This window comes from Sus scrofa, chromosome 7 (assembly GCF_000003025.6).
Source record: "Sus scrofa isolate TJ Tabasco breed Duroc chromosome 7, Sscrofa11.1, whole genome shotgun sequence".
In the NCBI taxonomy this organism is placed as follows: domain Eukaryota; kingdom Metazoa; phylum Chordata; class Mammalia; order Artiodactyla; family Suidae; genus Sus; species Sus scrofa.
The window spans coordinates 57,711,847-57,731,062 of record NC_010449.5 but is presented as its reverse complement, the minus strand read 5'-3'; the positions used below and the strand labels follow the sequence as shown (position 1 = coordinate 57,731,062).

The 19,216-nt window shown below is 53.8% G+C and overlaps 1 protein-coding gene across 3 annotated transcripts in view; it reads left to right on the top strand.

The window, feature by feature from the left end:
* LINGO1 (leucine rich repeat and Ig domain containing 1) overlaps positions 1-19,216 on the top strand; it is a 205,531-nt gene that overhangs the window by 159,059 nt on the left and 27,256 nt on the right. The window lies entirely within an intron of this gene.

The following is a 19,216-nucleotide window of genomic DNA, read 5'->3' as shown; positions in this document are numbered from 1 at the left end:
ACACGTATTCAAAAGCTGTATTGAGCCATTTAATTAATCTACTCACCCGCAGGAATTTCTAGTTGATAGGAAGATAAGGGAAGAGTGGTGAGTGGCAGGAGGAGAATGAGGGAGCAGGAGGCAAACCTCTCCCTCCTTCAACCCTCCATCCCGGTTGTACGGAGAAGGACCGGCACATCCCCTTGTAGAGGGAGTACCTCCCACTTGGAACAGAGAAGAGATTCCACTTGTTGGCATGTAAACCATGTCAGGCATTCCTTTGAGGTCATCTTATGAGGGCAAGTCTCTGCTTCTCCCTGGGGGCTCACAGTTCTCCCAGGAGACACCAGGGAGGCTGGCCCTCCAGGGTTGGCAGGCATCCCCTGGGAACTTAAGAGCACCCCTTCAAAAGGTCCTTGGTGCTGAGGGCCATCACATAGGCCCCCGGAAGTCAAAGACAACATCTTCCCTGGTCTCAGAACTCCCTAAGTCTCCTGTGGCTGAGCAGCTGCCCAGCCTTCTGGCCACACCCTTGACTCTACTATAGGCTGGACCCGTCCCAGAGCCTGTCTATCGGCTTGATTTAATGTGAGCTTCACATGAACCCTAGAGGGTGAGTGGAACTGGGACAAGGAGCCCCATTCTGCAGGTGGGGAGTCAGAGGCTCGGAGAAGAGAAAGAACTGTGCTGAATCCTTCTATCCAGGAAGATGCCCTGATGAGCTCCTGCAGTGAAGGGCGAGGAAGGGCTAGTTGCATTCTAACAGGAACTTCACCACTTTAAGCAGACGAATGTGAGATAATGGTGGCATTTCAGGCTCCACTCCTTTTTGCCTCCCCAGGTAGTCTCCTGTTTCCTCTGGGCATCCTCTGTTGGAGGAGACTGAGCACTTGCTCCTAGGCTACCCCCTTCACCCCAGCCTAGTGTCTCCTGCCTGCCTGCTTTCAAGGTCAAGCTGCCTGGTAATTCCGTAATTGATCTGGGAGACTTCCATTAGAAATCTCCCAGCCGTGGCCAGCTTCTCCCATACAGCCAGCCGCATGCCCCACAGCCCATTCCATCCAGCTTATCCTGGTAATGACCACTCATTTGTTCCTCTGGAGGTAGGTGGCTGGCTAGTCCCTGTTTCTCGCTACCCTTCATAGCCCTGTGGGCAGGGCCCCAGGGACTCTGAACTCAGAAGTGAAGTGGTTCTGAACTAACTTCTGCCAAGTGCTGTATGATCTCCAGCAAACCACTTCCCCTCTCTGAACCTCCATGTCCACATCTGGGATGTAGATCGGGTCAGATGGCTTTGAGGATCTAATGTGACAAAGTGTAGGAGCTGGCAGGGTGGCTATTGTGATGGGGGCTCCCTTGGGACCCATGCTTGGGGGTCCTCAGAGTGGAGGAGGTCAGAGTAGGGCATGATGGCCCCTGCCTCTCTCAGCAAGTCAGGAAAGACCTCTCAGAGGTGGTGGCATTTGGGCTGGGCCCTGAAGGATGATTAAACCTCCCCTATGTTTGAGGGTGGTTACAGGGATAGATGGTGCTCTGGGTCCGACCAGCTAGGGGCCTTAAGATTTCTTACTTGCAGCAGTTCCCGTCGTGGCACAGTGGTTAATGAATCCGACTAGGAACCATGAGGTTGTAGGTTCGATCCCTGGCCTTGCTCAGTGGGTTAAGGATCTGGCGTTGCCGTGGAGCTGTGGTGTGGGTCGCAGATGCGGCTCAGATCCCACATTGCTGTGGCTCTGGTATAGGCCGGCGGCTGCAGCTCCGATTCAACCCCTAGCCTGGGAACCTCCATATGCTGCGGGAGTGGCTCAAGAAAAGGCAGGCAAAAAGAAAAAAAAAAAAAAAGAAAGATTTCTTACTTGCAAATCTGAGCACATCAAGCCTCTGCTTATACCCTTCAGTGGCTCCCTGCTACCCTTAGACGAAAGTCCCCACTCTCTTGGGATGCTTCAGAGGCCTGACAAGGTCTAGTCCCTGCGAGCTTCACGTACCCTAGCCACTCCACCTTGGTGAATTTTTTGAAAAATTCTCTACAGGCCATAACCTTTGCACCAGCTGCTCCCTAATTCGACTCTATGAACTCAATAAAAATTTGACTCTGTGACTAAATAAAATCTCTACTCCCTTCCAGCTCTCCCAAGGTCATATGTATCTACCTCCCCGCTGCCCCCCGGAGCCCATCATCTCTCTCTCAGCCTCACGCTGAGTCCTCATGTTCAGGACTCAGCTCATGTATGCCCAATTTAAAGTAGCCACCACGTGGAGTTTCCGTTGTGGTGCATGCAGTGGGTCACGAATCCGACTAGGAACCATGAGGTTGCAGGTTCGATCCCTGGCCTCGCTCAGCGGGTTAAGGATCCGGCATTGCCATGAGCTGTGGTGTAGGTTGCAGATGCAGCTCGGATCCCATGTTGCTGTGGCTCTGGCCTAGGCTGGCATCTACAGCTCCGATTCGACCCCTAGCCTGGGACCCTCCCTATGCCACAGGATTGCGGCCCTAGAAAAGGCCAAAAAACTAACTAACTAAATAAATAAATAAAGTAGCCACCAGGTGACCAGTCAACCTGACTCATCTGAGGCCAAGTTATTTCCAGAGTGCAGAAGTTTCAGTGCTAAAACCACAACAGTTCCAGACATATCGGGGTGATGGGCCACCCTGAGTCCCCTCTGGGCCCTGCTGCCAGGCCCACATGTTTTCTTGTCCTCACCATCCTTCTGTGGGAAGACATTCACTCATTGAGTGACTAAATGAATGAGGGGCATGGACTCAGACCTGGGCAAGCCTCTCCTCCTTTCTGGCTTCAGTTTCTCGACTATACCATGAAGGTAGGCTCCCAGCCCTAGGCACCCAACTGCAGCATGTTGGAGAGGAGGGGGAAGTGCCCAGCTTAGGAAGGGGCTGCCCGTGCCCTGAACTCCAGGGTGGGCAGAGCTGGCAGCGGCCTGGCAGCAGGGCGGGGCAGCATAGCTGGCGGAGCACCAAGTGTTCAAGCCCTCACTTTCTAGACATCCCATCATTACCTGAGAGCCTTTTTTGGACTAGGCCATGGGTCCAGACCCGGGGTTGAGGTTGTCCAGAGTGATAACACTGACTGCCAAGCCCCACTCCCCTCCCACCCTCGGGGAACAGATGGCCCAAGCTTGGGCGGGCGGCAGAGATGGGGACTGGCATTTGTGTATGTGTGTGGTTTTTTTAAAAATCTGACACATTTTTGTCACGTCTTGGTGCATCAGAACAGTAAAGGAGGCGGGAGTGTGAAGAATGTTTTAACTCGCAACTTTGTAACAGTTCCAGTTTCTCTAGACCCTCTCCCCCTCCCCCAAGCCCCTGCAGAGGAGCTGAGGAGCCCATCTGTTCCTGAATCCCTGCTCCTCGCGCTCCCCCATCCCAACCAGCCATCGATCCGTCCATCCTTCCTTCCTTCCCATCAGCTGAGAGGGAGAGGGAATCAGAGGAAGCAGCTTGCTACTCCAAGAGAACCTTGGGCAGGGAGGCAGGGGGTCTGTTTCTGGGCCTAGCATGACCCCAGACTTGCTGTGTGATCTTGTGCCGTTTCTGACCCTCTCTGGGCCCTACCTATGTGCTGCTAAGGGGTCGGATCCATTCCCTTTGGGGTTCCCTGACTCGGACACTCATAGACATGTCTGGGGAGAGGGATTAGAAATGGGAGAGTACAGGGACAGAGATGGGGGGGGGTCTTAGGCCTAGAGCATCCAGAGAGAATGGCTCTGAGGTGACAGAAAGAGCCACATTCATGTAGCCGGACTAAGCGGGTCCCCCCCTTGACTACCCTCAGATCTGGGGCTTGGGTCCCCTCCTTAATTCCCACTCCACCTAGCCCACCCAGGTGGTTCTTTGAGGGTGGCCCAGGGCTGGTTGAAGTCTAGGTAGCTCCTCCAGAGTCAGGTAGAGGAATGGGGATCCAGGCAGTACTGGGGACCTAGACGTCCCTCTGCTGCCCCACTGTGCTTGTCTGCCCTGCAGGGCCCTGGCAAAGACAGCAGGGTGGGTGCCAAGCCCTGGAAGATTTGCTTCTCAGCCGCCAGCCCTGCTGTCCCCAAGCCTGCTGGCACTAGCTTCCATTTCATTAGTCATGGAAATGCCAACTGGCCTGGAAAGCCAGGAGTCCACACAGCAGGCTGGTAGAGGATGCCTTGGGCAGGGGGCAGTTGGAGACATGACCGAGCAGTGCCTAGGGGCAGCTGGGCCATGGCAAGGCCCCAAGCCTTGCTTCCTCATCACACAGCTCAGGCACTAGGCACCGGGTAAGCACCTGTGCTATGGCTTAGGATGGAGTGGGGGCAAGTAGCTGGCACGCTATTGCAAGGAGGAAAGACATCAGCCCCAGTTTCATCCTGTTTCCTGCATCCCTCCACACCCAACACAGAAATCCTAGAGTCCAGGGCACATGTCAGGGATCAAAGGCAGAGGGAAAGAGGAGGTAAAGGGAGCTCTCTCTGACCTTGTTTGACCAGCCCACTCTGTTCTGCCTTTAGGGATAAGAAGCCAAGTTCAAAGCCTTCATCAGAGCCCTGCAGACCACAGAAAGCCCCCTACTCAGGGCTGAGGGAGCTCCTGAGTATCACCTCCACCTCCCTGCACCCCTCAGTAGGGCTTAGAGTCCCCAGAGAGTCCCTGCAGGAGGTGGTCTCTTTTGCTCAGGAGGGTAGGGTCTGGCCAAGGCAGCCGAATAAACCAACGTTGCCCCCCTGTCGAGGTCTAGGCCTGGGACCCCAGAGCCTAGCTGAGTCAGTGCCATGCGAATCTCACCATATGGGCACAAGGCGGCTGCGGGAGGAGGAGCTGGGGTTGCCATGAGAACCTGCACGCTGGCATTTCCTCTTTTGGGGAGGCTGAACCATACTTCGCAGGCGGTGTAGGCTTCTGAATCCTATTTCTCTGTGTTTTTTAGGAAGGGAAAAAGGGCAGGGGAAGGGGGTGGGAAAGGCAAGGAGAGAGAGACGGAGTAAGACAGAGGGAGCGGCAGGAGGGTGGGAGCTCTGTGGGGCTGTTGAGGGTTGATCAGGGTGCTGTGTTCCCTAGAGCTCAGCCCAGGCCCAGGGTCCCCTCCGATCCAGGCCATGGGTAACCCTTTTCCTTAAAACATGCAAACCTGTGCCCTACCTGAGGTTTCTAGTCAACTCTTTGGCCCTTTCTGGGTTTCTCACCCTCATCCCTGTCCCCTGAGTGTTCCCTCAGTGAACAGTGACACTGGGGCAGAGACGGGCAGAAGGCCACGGTCCAGGGCAGGCATCCAGTCTAACCCAAGTACATCACAGACTCCTTGGGTGTTCGTGGAACTCCGCATGGCTGGGGCAGACATGGAAAGCTGCCTAGAGAACAGGGAATCGTGCAGGGGCGGGAGGTGGGAGATGAGGCTTGGGAGGATTTGGGAGCTGAAAGGAGAGGACTGTTTCCACCCATCCATCTGGTCAGGGACTGAGGGTGGGTGGGTATGCTAAGAATACAGGCTTTGGGGACCTGGTGGTGAATCCAGCTCTGTCTCTTCATACCTGTGGGACCTCTGACAAATGAGCCTCCTTGAGCCTAGCTTCCTCCTTCTGCAAAATGGGGCTGGCAGCCCCTACCTTGCAGGGTTCCTATGGTGTACGTATAGCTCAGGAGCTAGAGCATGTCTCATTCAATGGCAGTGGTGGGGTCATTCAAGACATGATCCCTGGCATTTGCTGGGGACATAGGGATGTGTTAATGCAGTCCTGAGCCTGGAGGAGGACCTGCCCCAGGCAGAGGCATGGTGGTGAGACCCAGCGTGGCCACGTTCTGGGTAAGCAGCGCTATAGGGTGGGACTGTCCGCATCAAGAAGAGTGGGTTGGAGTTCCCATCGTGGCTCAGTGGTTAACGAATCCGACTAGGAACCATGAGGCTGTGGGTTCAATCCCTGGCCTTGCTCAGTGGGTTAAGGATCTGGCTTTGCCGTGAGCTGTGGTGTAGGTAGCAGATGTGCTCGGATCTGGCGTTGCTGTGGCTGTGGTGTAGGCCGGCGGCTACAGCTCCGATTCGACCCCTAGCCTGGGAACCGCCATACGCCACGGGAGCGGCCCAAGAAATGGCAAAAAAGACCAAAAAAAAAAAAAAAGAGTGGGTTGGCAGGAAGATGGTGGAGTGGCAACTAGGGAGTTGGCTCTTGGGGCAGAACCAGGCCACGTGAGCAGCTCTAAAGCCAACTGTTGCCTCTACTGAATCTCTAGCTCTCCCCTAGCTCCTCTTCATGGAAGCTATGCCTAGTGTGTCCAGGGCAGCCAGCCTTCCATCTTGGAAAGTCCCCTCTAGACCCTTGGAAAATGGGGCTTCTGAGCAAGGAGGCCAGCACTCTGACACAAGCTCCACCCAAACTTCCTGGTGTGTGATGCTGGGAAACACCTTCCTCTCTGACTACAAATGGGGTTACAGAGACCTAGTCCTCCCTCCTCCAGGGCCTCAGTAGGGCCCTGTGAGACAATGGGGCAAGATTCCTTTAGACTGTGTCTAGGGAAAACATGGCACATTCTGGTTGAGGAGATGAAGAGGACACGGTGGAGAGTGGAGCTCTGGGTTTTGCTTCCATTGATAAGAACGTCCAAGGATCAGGTCCTTCTATGTGCCAAGCTCTTTGCATTTCATTTTATTCTTGCAGTAACTAGGGAAGTAGCATTATTCCCATTTGTCACCTGAGAAGACTGAGGCTCTGGGAAGGAGAGTAACTTGCCCAAGGTCACCCAGATAGGGTACCAGAGCCAGGTCGGCCTACCTCTGAACTCTAGCCATGACCTCTCTAAGCCACTGTCCTCTGATCACCATGAGCCCTCACGGACGGAAAGGCCCCAGTTTGGCCTCTTCAGTGGGCCCCTGTGAGGGGCTGCAGGGATGCTATGCTCAGTAAAGAGGGCAAAATGAGGAGAAATGGATGCTGAACACTGGGTCCCTGTTCCCACTGGCTGGAGTCTGACCATACCCGGCCAGCTTGGAGCAGACACGGGACCCCAGTTTAGGAAGAGCTGGATCTTGGCATTGGGTATATTGAGACTGCCTCTGAGCTTTATTATTTACTCACTCTGGTTCCCCAGCAAGTTACTGATCCTCCCTGAGCCTCTGTTTCCTCATCCAGAAAACAGGAACAGAGAGTCACTGTATCACTCAGACTAGGCAGGTTTTGCTATGATCACAACCACCTTCAAAGTCTCAGAGATTTCCAACAGCTTAGGTGCATTTCTTGTGTGATTGTGACCGGGAGTGGGAGGGTCTGTTCCTAACTGTCACCCAAGGCCTGAAGAAGCTGTCCCCATTTCATCATGGGCACCCACAATACCACAGCAACAGGAAGAGGCGTAGCCAAACTGGCAGTGGCTCTAAAGCTCCCTCTTGTAAGTGGCAGAGGTAATTTCCACTTCATTGGCCAAAGAAAGTCACATGGCCACACCCAACGTCAAAGGCAACAGGGAAGTGCAATTCTTTACCAGATGTCTGAAAGAAGAGACTTGGCATCTTGGCAAACATTCCTTACTGATGACCACAGGTGCTGCCCCACAGGGATGGCCATGAGCATACAGCATGCTAAAGGGGGTGGGGACCTTGGCACACAGAAGATGCCTAATCATGGTAGCTCTTTTTCCCTGCACTTCCAACTCCTAGAGATTTCAACTCCCTTTCCTTTCCTGACTATCTCCTCCCTGTCATCAGGGCTGATGGACAGCCCCCCCCTTAAGGAGGAAGGCCTTTGCTTCTGGGACAGAGCAGAGTGTTGTGTTCCCCCTACCCCAACTCCAAGGCACACAGTGTGGTGGCAGCAGAGCCCGGACAAGCGGACAGACATCCTCACTCCCATCTGAGCAGCCCACCACCCCCGATCCTCCAGTGTCTCTTTTAACAAATGAAAAAAGAGCCAGAGATACTAGTAATACCTTGACTTTATTAAGGGCTTCATAGGACCCAGATCAAATTACGTCTCCTGCAACTGAACGGTAAATGCAATTCTGTTCAACAAATGTTGCCTTTGACACTGAGAGGGTCTGTGGTGGTCAGGGTTGCCCACCAGGCTGAAGACCCCTCCTCTCGCTTAGCATCTTTCCTCATCACTCATGAAGATGCCATCCACCCTGGCTGGAGGCTGCCTGTCTGTCCTAGAGTCCAAGATGAGTAACGAAGGCCTGGGGCAGGGAGGGGGTCTGTGGGCAGGGTCGCTGACTTAGGACTTGAGCCACTTGAGTCCATAGCCACATAAAGCTGTCTGACCTTGGGAGAGTCCCTTTCCCATTGTAGTCCTCAGTCTCCTCCAGGGAAGGGACCTAGGTCCCCACCCTACCCCTGACATCAGGGTTCGGAGAGCTTCTTTACCAACCAGCATTTCCCCTTCCCCACGGTGAAGTGGCTTTCCCTCATCCTATAGTCACTGGGCCAGCCAGACCCTGCCCTCCCCTGCAGTAGCTCACAGTCAGAGGAAGAGATGGGCAGGTAACCAAGACCAAGTGGTGTGACAGAGGCATACTTCCTCCAGGGAGGCTCACCGGTTACCAGCCATGGCACAAAGCAGACAGGCTATAGGTGGAGCCCAATTTCCTATTCTCTGCTCCCTGGTCCTATCATTGACCACTGCTAGGCTGGAGAAATCCAGGAGGACTCCCCGGTGAAGGAGGAATTGGAGCCGGACCTTGAGATCTTTAGCTGGACAAGGAGGGGGAGCAGGTTCCAGACAGAGAACAGCAGGAACAATGGCTTGGAGGTGGGGTACATCTGGGGTGAGTATGACAGATGTCACCAGGAGGAGATACTTACATGGGGAAATGTGCAGCGATGTTGGAGTTGTTCAGGAAAAGAGAAGAGCTGTCAGCTAAGACTTCATGGTGCAGAGCAGGGATGCTGCTAGAAGGCCCAGAGGCTTCTGAGTCCTCGTGGACTGTGGGAAGGGACCCCCCCCTTCTACCTAGTGAATCAATAACAGCAACAAGAATAGTAGTAATTCTTTTTGGCGCTTTACCTTTAATGGAGCACTTGAGTATTCATTTTCTTACTCTGTCCCATTGATGTGCTCTGTCCCATTGATCCCCTGATTCACAGAGAAGGCAAAAGTTTTGCCCAAAGCCAGTAGGTCCACAAATGTGCTTATGCTATTTGATTCCGTGGTATCTTTTGCCTGCTTTTTTGAAGGCACAAGGGCCTTCACCAGGGGGACAGTTCCTTGGTGATTGAAGGGAGCAAGGTTCCATCATGAACGGGAAATGGATTCTAGAGCTCCTGCTCTGTAGCTTTCCTTGACTTCTGGAATTTGAGAGGTCTCCCAAGGCTACCTCTGTTCCACCTTCAGCCAAGAATCCCTGAGGGCTTGGCCAAATCCAGAAATTCAAAGACCCCCTACACCCTAAATTATTGCAAAGCCTCTTTCCCTTGAAACAAGACTGTGGCCAAAGTGGCTGGTTCATTGGGCGAAGGGGTCAGCCACGACCCTGACCCAGAATCTATATTTGCATCGCTGGACTTACTCATCCACCAAAGCCTTTTGAGTTTGTATTTGCTCTTCATTTGAAGCTGTTTGGAGAGTGTGACTTCTAGGACATCAAGCTGTGAGCCTAGCACATGTTTCAGAATTGTGGCTTGTTAAGTCAGAGCATGACCTAAAGAAGTCTAAACACCGAGGTACAGTATGGTACTTTCTTGGTAGAAATGGACTGTTATCAGTCACTACTTGATATAAATTTGGGCTTTTATCATTTGGCCTTAAGAAAGAACTGTTATCATCTTTCCCAGATTTGGGCTGCCAGATACTCTGGCTATTCTCTAGGCCACGTGAGATTCAGATTCCTTTGGTTTCCTGGACCAGCAACCTCCTCATTTATAGTTTTAGGTCGGCTTTGTTTCTTTTGCTGCTTAACTTTCACTACCAGCCTTCAAATTATCAGAGAAAAGGTGTCAGCTGCCTCCTTAGAGCTTCCATTCATTCAGTCCTCTGCCATTCATTCATTTATTTAAAAAAATATTTCTTGAATGTCAGACACTAGGGATACACAGTAAAAGAGGCAGTGAACTCTCAGCCACTTTCCAAAAAGGTAGGACTCTCTCCTCCTAATTCATTTTCCCATCAAAAGTGGCCTCTGTACATACCCAGATGTGTGATTCTGCCGTAGCTACTTTTTTCTAATCAGGATTTTTCTTCTCCACATTCCTCTCCCGCCTGAGCCCTGCCTTTGAAGCCCCGACTGAGGCCAAGTTCACTCTCGACCCAGCCTATATAATGTCTATTGCCCTCCATTAGCACAGGCTCAGGAGTGGCTTGAGAGAGACACTAGCTTCCAAACCATGCCTTGTCCACTCTAGCACCCAGACCCACCAGCGCTTACCCCATCACCCAATCCTTATTCCATCATTTGTGTTGGCCATGCATGGCCTCTCCACTCTGACCACCATGTGGGACTCCCTTGTTGCCACTGGCAACCCTTCAGCTCCTCCCCATCTCATTCCATCCCCTTCTCTACCTTCAGACTCAGCTCCCCGTCTCAACCTGCCCTGGCCCCACCACTAGGCAACTCCTGTCTATCCTCTTCCCATTGTGGTGGCCTCCAGAAGAGGAAGAACTAGTGGCCTCCAGGACAAGGGTATGGGCCCACCACCAGCCTCATCCTCTGGGGTCTGCTGGGCTGACTCACCCTGTTCAGCCCAGACAAACCAGCAGAGTCCAGGCCGCCCCCTGCTGGATGCCCAGGGTTGCTATGGCGACCCTCTGCCTGGCTTCCCTGTGTGAAGACAATCGAAAAATAACAGCAAAGACTGTTTTATTCTGTGTCCCACCTGGGAGCCATTTAAGCCTCCCCACTCCTTTTGACACGTAATAATTTTTTTTTTCCCGCTTTTAAGATTATCTTGAAATCTCACTTCCTTCTCTTCCCCCTCACTTCAAACCTTGGTAGCAGAATCTCTGAGAGCCTCAGGTCTTAAAAATGTGTACACACACATGCGTGTACATGCTGTGCCCCTGCTCACACACCACATCCCCATCAAATAGGCCTCCTTGGTCCTTGTCAATCAACGGCAAAGTCCCAGGGGCCAGGACTCCTCCACCTCTCATTGCAAATCACTTTACCGTTTGCAAAGCCCTTTCACATCCAGTTTCATGTGCGAACCACACAGGAGGTTTTATCACCGGCTCTCCCAACCCCCATTTTTCACGTGAAAATTGAGGCTTGGGATTTTAGGTGCACTGACCTCTGTCCCCTGGTGGCTGACTAGGGCTAGTTTTATTTTCTGTTGTTGACCTCCTGGCGTGATAGAGTTGGGGGTGGCAGCTGAATGATCCCCAACCTTTCATCCTCCCCACTCTCCCCATAGAGGGGTTTCCCTTGCTCCGTCATGAGCAGTGTTGGGAACTGCTGATCTCAGAGGGGTGGTCTGCGAGAGCCCAGCCTGGGTACAGGACCCTGCTGGCCGCACTGGGTTCCAAGGTCCCCTAATTGCACTCCGGGTTCCCTTGGCTTCTGTTTTCTGGCTAGACACCTTCCCCACCCACATCTGGACCCCAGCCGACCAGGTTCTCTGCCCTAACCCAGCAGCCACCATCAGCTGTGCCAGCTTCTTTCGGCACCCTCCTCCCCGCTCGGGATCCTTCTCTCCTTCCCACACTGTGTCCCTTGGTCCAATGTTCTCCTGTGCCGTCCTTTCTCATGGTGTGTTTCTCATGCGGATTCACGTGGATATTTGCCTCTGCCTTACATTTGTAGAGAACACATGCATTACCATTGACCTCAAATGTGCATTCCCATCAACCGGACATATTTTTCATGAGGTCCTCGGTAGAAGACTGGACATTTATACTGAACAGCGCATGACTATCTATCATGTTTACTTTGAGTTCACCAACATTTATACCCGTCACACATTAGCCTAGAACATTCCCATTGACATGTACACACACGTTGCTATTAAAACACATTTACACTGGACAGCCAAGGAGAGCGCTGGGTTTGCAGATAACACAGACTGCTATCCTATATAACTCCCATAAAGGATCCAAATACCCCCCTCTTAGCTTGCAGGCTTGACAGTTATTCCTTGGATGGGTTTTAAAGTCACTTTCCCGGAGTTCCCGCCGTGGCGCAGTGGTTAACGAATCCGACTAGGAACCATGAGGTTGCAGGTTCGGTCCCTGCCCTTGCTCAGTGGGTTAACGATCCGACGTTGCCGTGAGCTGTGGTGTAGGTTGCAGATGCGGCTCGGATCCTGCATTGCTGTGGCTCTGGCATATGCCGGTGGCTACAGCTCCGATTAGACCCCTAGCCTGGGAACCTCCATATTCCATGGAAGCAGCCCAAGAAATGGTAAAAAAAAAAAAAAAAAAAAAAAAAAGACCAAAAAAAAAATAAAGTCACTTTCCCTAAGTTTGGACTTGACGATACATGGATCAAGACCCACAATAACACATGCATAGCTGGGGGCCTCCTGGCCTTACTGGGGTGCTCCAGAATGTGCAGGCAAGATTCCTGGGGGCCGCTGAGCTGTGTAACAGCAAGTTCGAGGCCCAGGCCAGGGTTCCTATTGTCCCCTCTTTGTGTCTTCTGGCCACAGAGAGCAGACTGACATCCCAGAGGAGCAGGGGCCTGCCTGTGGTCTCCAACCCTGGAGAATGGGGTGAGCAAAAGTGACCCTTGGGAAGGGGGCATGGGTTGCTCCATATAGGGTTCTTGGCCCCACTTTGTTGCTATCCAGGGATCAGCCTATCTGGTCTCCCCCTTTCTTAGCAGAGTCTCTGAAGCCCAGACAGGGCAGGTCAGAGGCTGAGCCAGGCTTGACCTGGAGCTCTGTACCTCTTGGCCTCGGGAATCAGGTTGGGGACAGGATGAAGCCAGGGCATCCCATGATTAGAACTGGGTTCCATGTTCTCTTAGCAATAGCTATCAACATGGACGAGAGCCCAGCTTTGGAATGAGAATGTATGTAGACAAATATGGGTTCAAATCTTGGTTCTCCCACTTACCAGCCAGCTAGAGGGCGGGGGAGGGTTGCAGCAGGCAGAGTGGCCGTGTGCATGGTTGTATCGGCGTGGGGGACATTCCTGTTCTACTGGCCCTGCTGTGTGGCCTTGGGCTAGTGATCTCCCTTCTTTGAGCCTCAGTTTTCCCCTCTGTAAAATGGGGTCAGTGATCTATCTGCTTCATAGGTTCCTTGCATGTGAAGTGTTTAGCACAGTGCCTGGCATGTGGCAAGTACTCCTTAACTGCTAGCTCCATGGATAGTCTTAGTATTGTAATTAATGATGTTATATCCAAGTGATCTTGGGGCTCAGTCTCCTCATCTGTAAAGTGGGCTTAATGATGCTACTGAGGGTCCCAGAGGCCCACCCGGTGCCAAAGTCCTCCCTACTTACCACCCTTCTCCCCCAACTTCCATCTGAATGCCCTATCTTGCCTCCGTACCCTAGAACAGAGCCCAGAGATGGGGAGGAAAGGAGACAAGAAAATAAATATCTCACCGTCCATCCATCAGTTAGCAATCATAGCATCAGTTTTCACAGAGAAGGGGAATCTGCAAAGTAGTCAAAAAAATATTTTCCCTGTGACTCCAGCAGCCCAGCTGTTCTCTTTCAGGAAAAATGCTGAGGGCTGAAAATAAAATAAAGGAACAATGACAGAAAGACACAAGGAAAGAAGGGAGGGAGGGGAGGGAAGAGAGGGAGGGGTGGGCAAAGCAGACAGGGAAGAGAGGGCATGGGGCATGGCAGCAGAGACGTGAGCGAGATTTTGCCCTGGCTGCCTGGAACAGCATTTGGCAAAGCTGCCACCGACCCAGCACGTGCTCTAGTGAAGAAGCCGTCTGTGCTCCAACACTGGCATTGTTTCTGTGAGGCTTCCTGCTCAACCTCAGGAAAGCCCTCGGGCCCCCTGGCCCTTTAGAAAAGGTGGCATCTCAACCCTAGATTAAACACTGCCCTCAGTGCTGGGGAGGACAGTGACCTTAGAGAGGAATTCCCAGGCTCCCGCTCAGCCTCTAACCTTATTCTGACTCTCACCCCATGAGGGGAAGTGGCTACTCCTTGGGCTTTGTATAGAACCCACTCTGTCCCATCTTCACACCTTTGCACCTGCTGTTCCTTCCTCCCAGAATGTCTGTCCCCCTCTCTGAAGGATCCTTCCACTCCTGAAGACCACCTCCTCCAGGGAGACTCCCTGGGATTCCCTTCCTTCCCTGAGGTTCATCTCTCCTCCCTTCCTGCTCTGATCACTTCCCATCTTGTGTCAGACTTTCCTGCAAGCCGGGCCTCCCTCGCCCCTGGCTTGTGCTCTGGCAGATGGACTGGGACTCTTTCAGCTCTGGTTTCCTAGTGCCTTCTGTCAGGGGCAGGACAGCACAGGGAACCCAGCAGGGCCTGGTCTGCAAGCCTCTGAGGACCTTGATTCTCAGCAGGCCACCAGCCACCTCCCACCAGGGAGGCTCCTAGGGAAACTGCCCTCCTGGCTTCAGCATCAGTACCTGTAAAATAGGCAGTCAGACAAATGAGCTCCAGGTCCCCTTCTTCACACACAGCCATCTAGAGCCTTCTCCACCCTCCACACTCTTCGGCTGGACGTTCCCCACGGTGGCACTTACTTCTCTATGACCTTGGATTTGTTACTCTGCTTCTCTGTGACTGTTTCCCCACCTGTCCAATGGCACCTTCCTCATAGAGCCGCTGAGAGGATGACATAAGCTAGTGTCCAGATTTCAGGAGGGGCCTGGTCCCTGGCACAGAGGAAATGCTCAGGAAGCCTTCGGCATTTTAATTTTCCCCAGGGTCTGTAGTGGGGCCTGCCTCCCTTCTGGGCCTAGTTGATAGCAGCACATCCTACCTGGCTGGCAGCTCCCCCCAGCCCAGTCACTTGTGACTGTCAGAGTCCCCGCCCTTCCAGGGGTGCTCCAGAGAACAGAGACGCCTCTGAGGCCCTGTGGAAGAAATCCCTCAGACTGGGATTTCAGGCCGTGGGGATGGAGATGGGTGAATAATCACAGCGGACTCAGCGTAGGGAGAGGTCTGGGCCAGGGTTGACCTCAAACCTGGCCCTGAATGTGGGTTTATACTCTGCTGCATCTGCTCCCAGGAGAAGGGCAGAGCTGGCTGGCCTCTGCTCTGGCCTCCTGGGGGTGGGACCTCTAGGTTTCTGCCTGTGCTCCACCTGCTCAGAGATTCATGACCTGTATTTAGGGCACAAAGGAGAGGGAAGGAGAACTCGGCCCTCTCAATGAATTGTAGGTCACAGCCCAGTCCTCTCTCCGCTTTCCCCATCTGCCCTCCACAGGCCCTTCTGCCCCCCACCAAAAAAAACTCTCTTGGTTGCCATGACAACAGGGTGCTGGGAAGCAGGACTTGTTATGGGGACAGAACCAGAGTGTGCCAGCATGTGTGCCCAGGGTAGGTGGTGTCTTCGTGTACACGCCCAGGTCCTCCTGCACACTGGTGTGGGGTGGGGTAGTGGTGGGGCTGTGTGTTTGGGTGGGGTCCCTTCGGGGCTGCAGGCCTGGTTCACACCCGTGTCCCTGACATGTGGCTAAAGCTCAGGCAGGAACAATCCATGACTTTACTGACTGTGGGGGCCATAGATGTGTTTTTCCCCCTCAGTGGCTGGGTGTCTGCCCCCCACCAGGATCGTGCAGGAGGCTCATCTCATGTCACTGGCCCCTGCACGAAGCCGGCAGGATAGGGCAGTGCTGTCCCAGTTTGCAGATGGGGAAACTGAGGTCTGCTCCTGCCCTCACTCATTCTCTGGACTCACCCTGGGCTACCAGCCAACCTGAGGCCCTTCTGGGGCCTCGTGGCTCCCCCAGGCAGAGGAGATACCTGAGGTGCATTTGAGAGCCTCTGTTCCTGGGCTGTCTCTTCTTCCACGGAGGCAGGCAGGCTAATGTCCACCGCAAGGGAAGAATTACCAGCAAGAAGTTTAACTTTGCTTCTCTTTATTCTTTGTTCCCAGAGCTAACTGGTGCTTAAGGGAAGGCCGCCAGCCTTCCTAAAGTGGGTCTAGAGCCAGCTCTCTATGGGGATCCGTAAGCTGTGCATGGGCAGAAAGTAACTGCAAGTGTGCAACAGGGGGAGCCAGGGTCTGAGGCAGCAGCCCTGCCTACGTGAGGAACCAGCCTGCCTGGGGATGGGAGGGCGCACACAGTAGGCTTGACTTGGTTCATGACGCCTCCCACCCTTCAGACATTAGCTGGCATTTCTCTTTAGCCATGAGATGTACACGCCCACCCTGACACACACACCTCCAACATGGGAACTAAATGTGACGATGTCCCTGCCAAGTTCAAGAGCAGAGAGAGAGCTGGGCACCAGTAGAAGGAGTGGCGATGAAGCCTATCTCTCCACCTGCTGCTTGGGCCGCCTCCAGGGAGAGAGATCGTGAGAAAGAGGGGGCCTTGCGGTCAGCCTTCAGCTCCACCCTGTTCTGCCTGGGACCCTCCCTGGCCCCTGCTTCCTGGGCTGGGATGTTGGCATTTTTGCCGGTTGGCCGGCCAGGACTCCCTCCTCCCAGATCCCTCAGCCTCCTGATGTGGGAAGTGGATGGCTAGTCTTCTCTAAGCTGCTCTCTTTTGTGGGAGGAAGAGGGCTCCCAGACATGCCACTTCCAGGGGTGTGCATATGGGAGGAGGAGTGTCTGGTGTGCAGGGGTGGGGGGGGGTCCACACGTCTGTGAGTCACTGGGAAATTTCCTGAGGGCACACCAGGCCTCTCTTCCCACTTGCCTGATGAGCTACCACGACAATGCAGGTATTTATGGCTGGCTTTCACACCCCAGCAGGTGGTGTGAACACACTGCCTCTGAGTGTATGAGCCCATGTTTTGGTTCAGTGTGGGGGCACCCGTTGTCTGGCCTTCCAGATCTCTCCATCTCAGGCTGCCAGCTGAAGCCATGTCATTTACCCCAAGGAGAGGATTCCATCTGGGGGTCCTCCTTCCAACATCAAATCTCTGTGCCTGTCACCAGGGCTGCTAGTCCTGGCCCCACTAGGGCAAGTCACCTCCCTTTTCTGAGCTTCTGTTTTATCATCTGTGAAATGGGCAGAGTAGCCGCCTCTTTGGCTGTTGCTGAAGGGATTGAGGGAAACAGCCCAGGCCTGGGGCCATCAGCTTCAGGAGTGACCAGTGAGCAGTTGGCTGGAGCACAACCTGTCCCTGGCTCAGCCCTGCTTTGGGCCCATTCCTGTCATCTCGGGGCACATCTGCAGGGTTCTCTCTTGCCCTCTCAGCATCACTCATACTGCTGCCAGGGCCATGCTCATGTCCCAGATTATAAATATGCTGCAAGCAAGTGGTGGCCCAGAGGGAGCAGGTCAATCCCCAGGTCTGCCCTCGGGACTCCTGGAACCAGAGTCCCCCCCTCACCCACTTGCCCTCCAGGCTCTGGTCAGCCAATTGTGGGGGCTGGGTTTCCAGGACAACACAGGGCAGAGAAGGGATAGAGAGGGAGGGCATGGTCCGGGTACAGACTACAGCGGCTGCTCCTCCCCAGCACAGCTGGGAAGCCCTGAACGGGGGCTTGGATGTTTTGTCCATAGACGAATGGGGCTTGGAAAATGGGGGAGATGCAGAAAAGCCCTGCTCATGACACCTGATCCTGACACATACAATCAAGATAGTGCATCACATTTAACAGTGATACACACAGCACGGATCTGCAATACAACACCGTTATAATAAAAACCATAACACACAAAGCAGACATTTCTCCACCAACCAGACTCAGGATCACAGCAGTGCACCCTCTTCAGGGCTGATGATGTGCTGGGCCCTGTCCCTGGGGCTCTGAATGGATTATGTCATCTAATCCTCACAACCCTTTGGAGCAGGCGAAGGGACTTGTCTAAGTGCTCTGCCCAGAGAGGTCCATATTCCAGAAGGTTCTCCCACTCATTACACCTCCTGCTGTTTCCCTGTTTGCAGACAGATCATCCCCCTGCCCAGTCCCATGCTAGAGGGAGATGAGATAGGCAAGCAGAAAGCCTAGGCGTCCTGCTTCGGTGTGGAACCAGACTCTCAGGAAGGATGCCCGGTTGTCTGCATCCCTACCTGAGATTTCCCTCTGGCCAGAGCTGTGGCTCCTTTCTGGGTGGAAACCCAAAACCATGGGACAGACCAAGGCTGCCTAGGATAAGCTAAGGGGTGCAGAATAGAGTCCTGGAGGAGAGCGCCCCCCCCTCCCCCGCCGCCCCGCACAGCATAGCTAATAAAAACTCTCAGGATTCCTTTCTTTCCTCACCCACAGAACAAATGCTCCCTTTGAAGGTATTTCAGGACCCAGGAGAGGAGCCCATCTGCTGCCCAGAGCCAAGCCCAAGAGGTGGGCCCCTCCCTGCTCCCTGTGTGACCTCAAGCAGGTTATACAGGGGCATCAGGCTGCCTCTCCAGGGCAACTTCCCTAGATTCCGATGGCCTCCTCTTCCCTCGTATGGCCCTTGGCAGAGCTGAGCACACCATGGGCACCTAGGTGCCCACATCAAGCTGCTTGGTTCCCCCTCCTGGAAGGGAGCATCTTAGAGACTGCAGACCCCCAGCCTGTGAGACTGTGAGGTTCAAGCTCTTTGTCATCGAGGAGCCAAAATGGTAGCATTTCCAACCATTCTTCCTACCCCTCCCCACTGGCCCTGAGGCCTCTGTTGGCAGCTTGGGTTCTGGAGCCCCAGTCCATCTTCCTCCTTATTCCCTGGGGTGGGGGTGCCCTGTGTGTGGTGGATCCTGGGACCGGCCAAGGCCTGGCAGCTGGACACCTTGCCCCTCCTCAGTTGTCTCCCCCTTCCTCCTAACATCCTGGACTCAGGCCTTAAATGAAGCGTAAACAGAGCCTGGCAGAGGGAAGCCTCATTAGGCCTGATCTAATTAGGAGCCCCTATGAGATTGGGGGTGGATGAGGGAGGTAGAGGGAGTGTCCTATGCACAAGGGCCTGTGTGCACTGGGAATATTACATATATATATGCTCCTAGGACCCTCCCCCACAATCCTCCAAGGTAAGAATGACTATCCCCAGGTAGTGTGAAGGGAAAGGGGCTCAGAGAGGGTGAGTGACTTGCCCAAGGTCACACAGCCAGCAGATGGCTTCCCTGTGATATGCACCCTGTATGTCTGGCCCCAGCATCCAGTTCTTCCTAGCACCCCAGTGGGCCTCAGCACATCTGGCTGGCCAGGACCTCGGAGTTCTTCGAGCTCCTCTGTGTCCTCTGTGGCAGGTCTGCCCAGCCTCTGCTTACACACTGCAGTGATGGGGAACTCACAGCCCATTTTTGGCTCTTTATG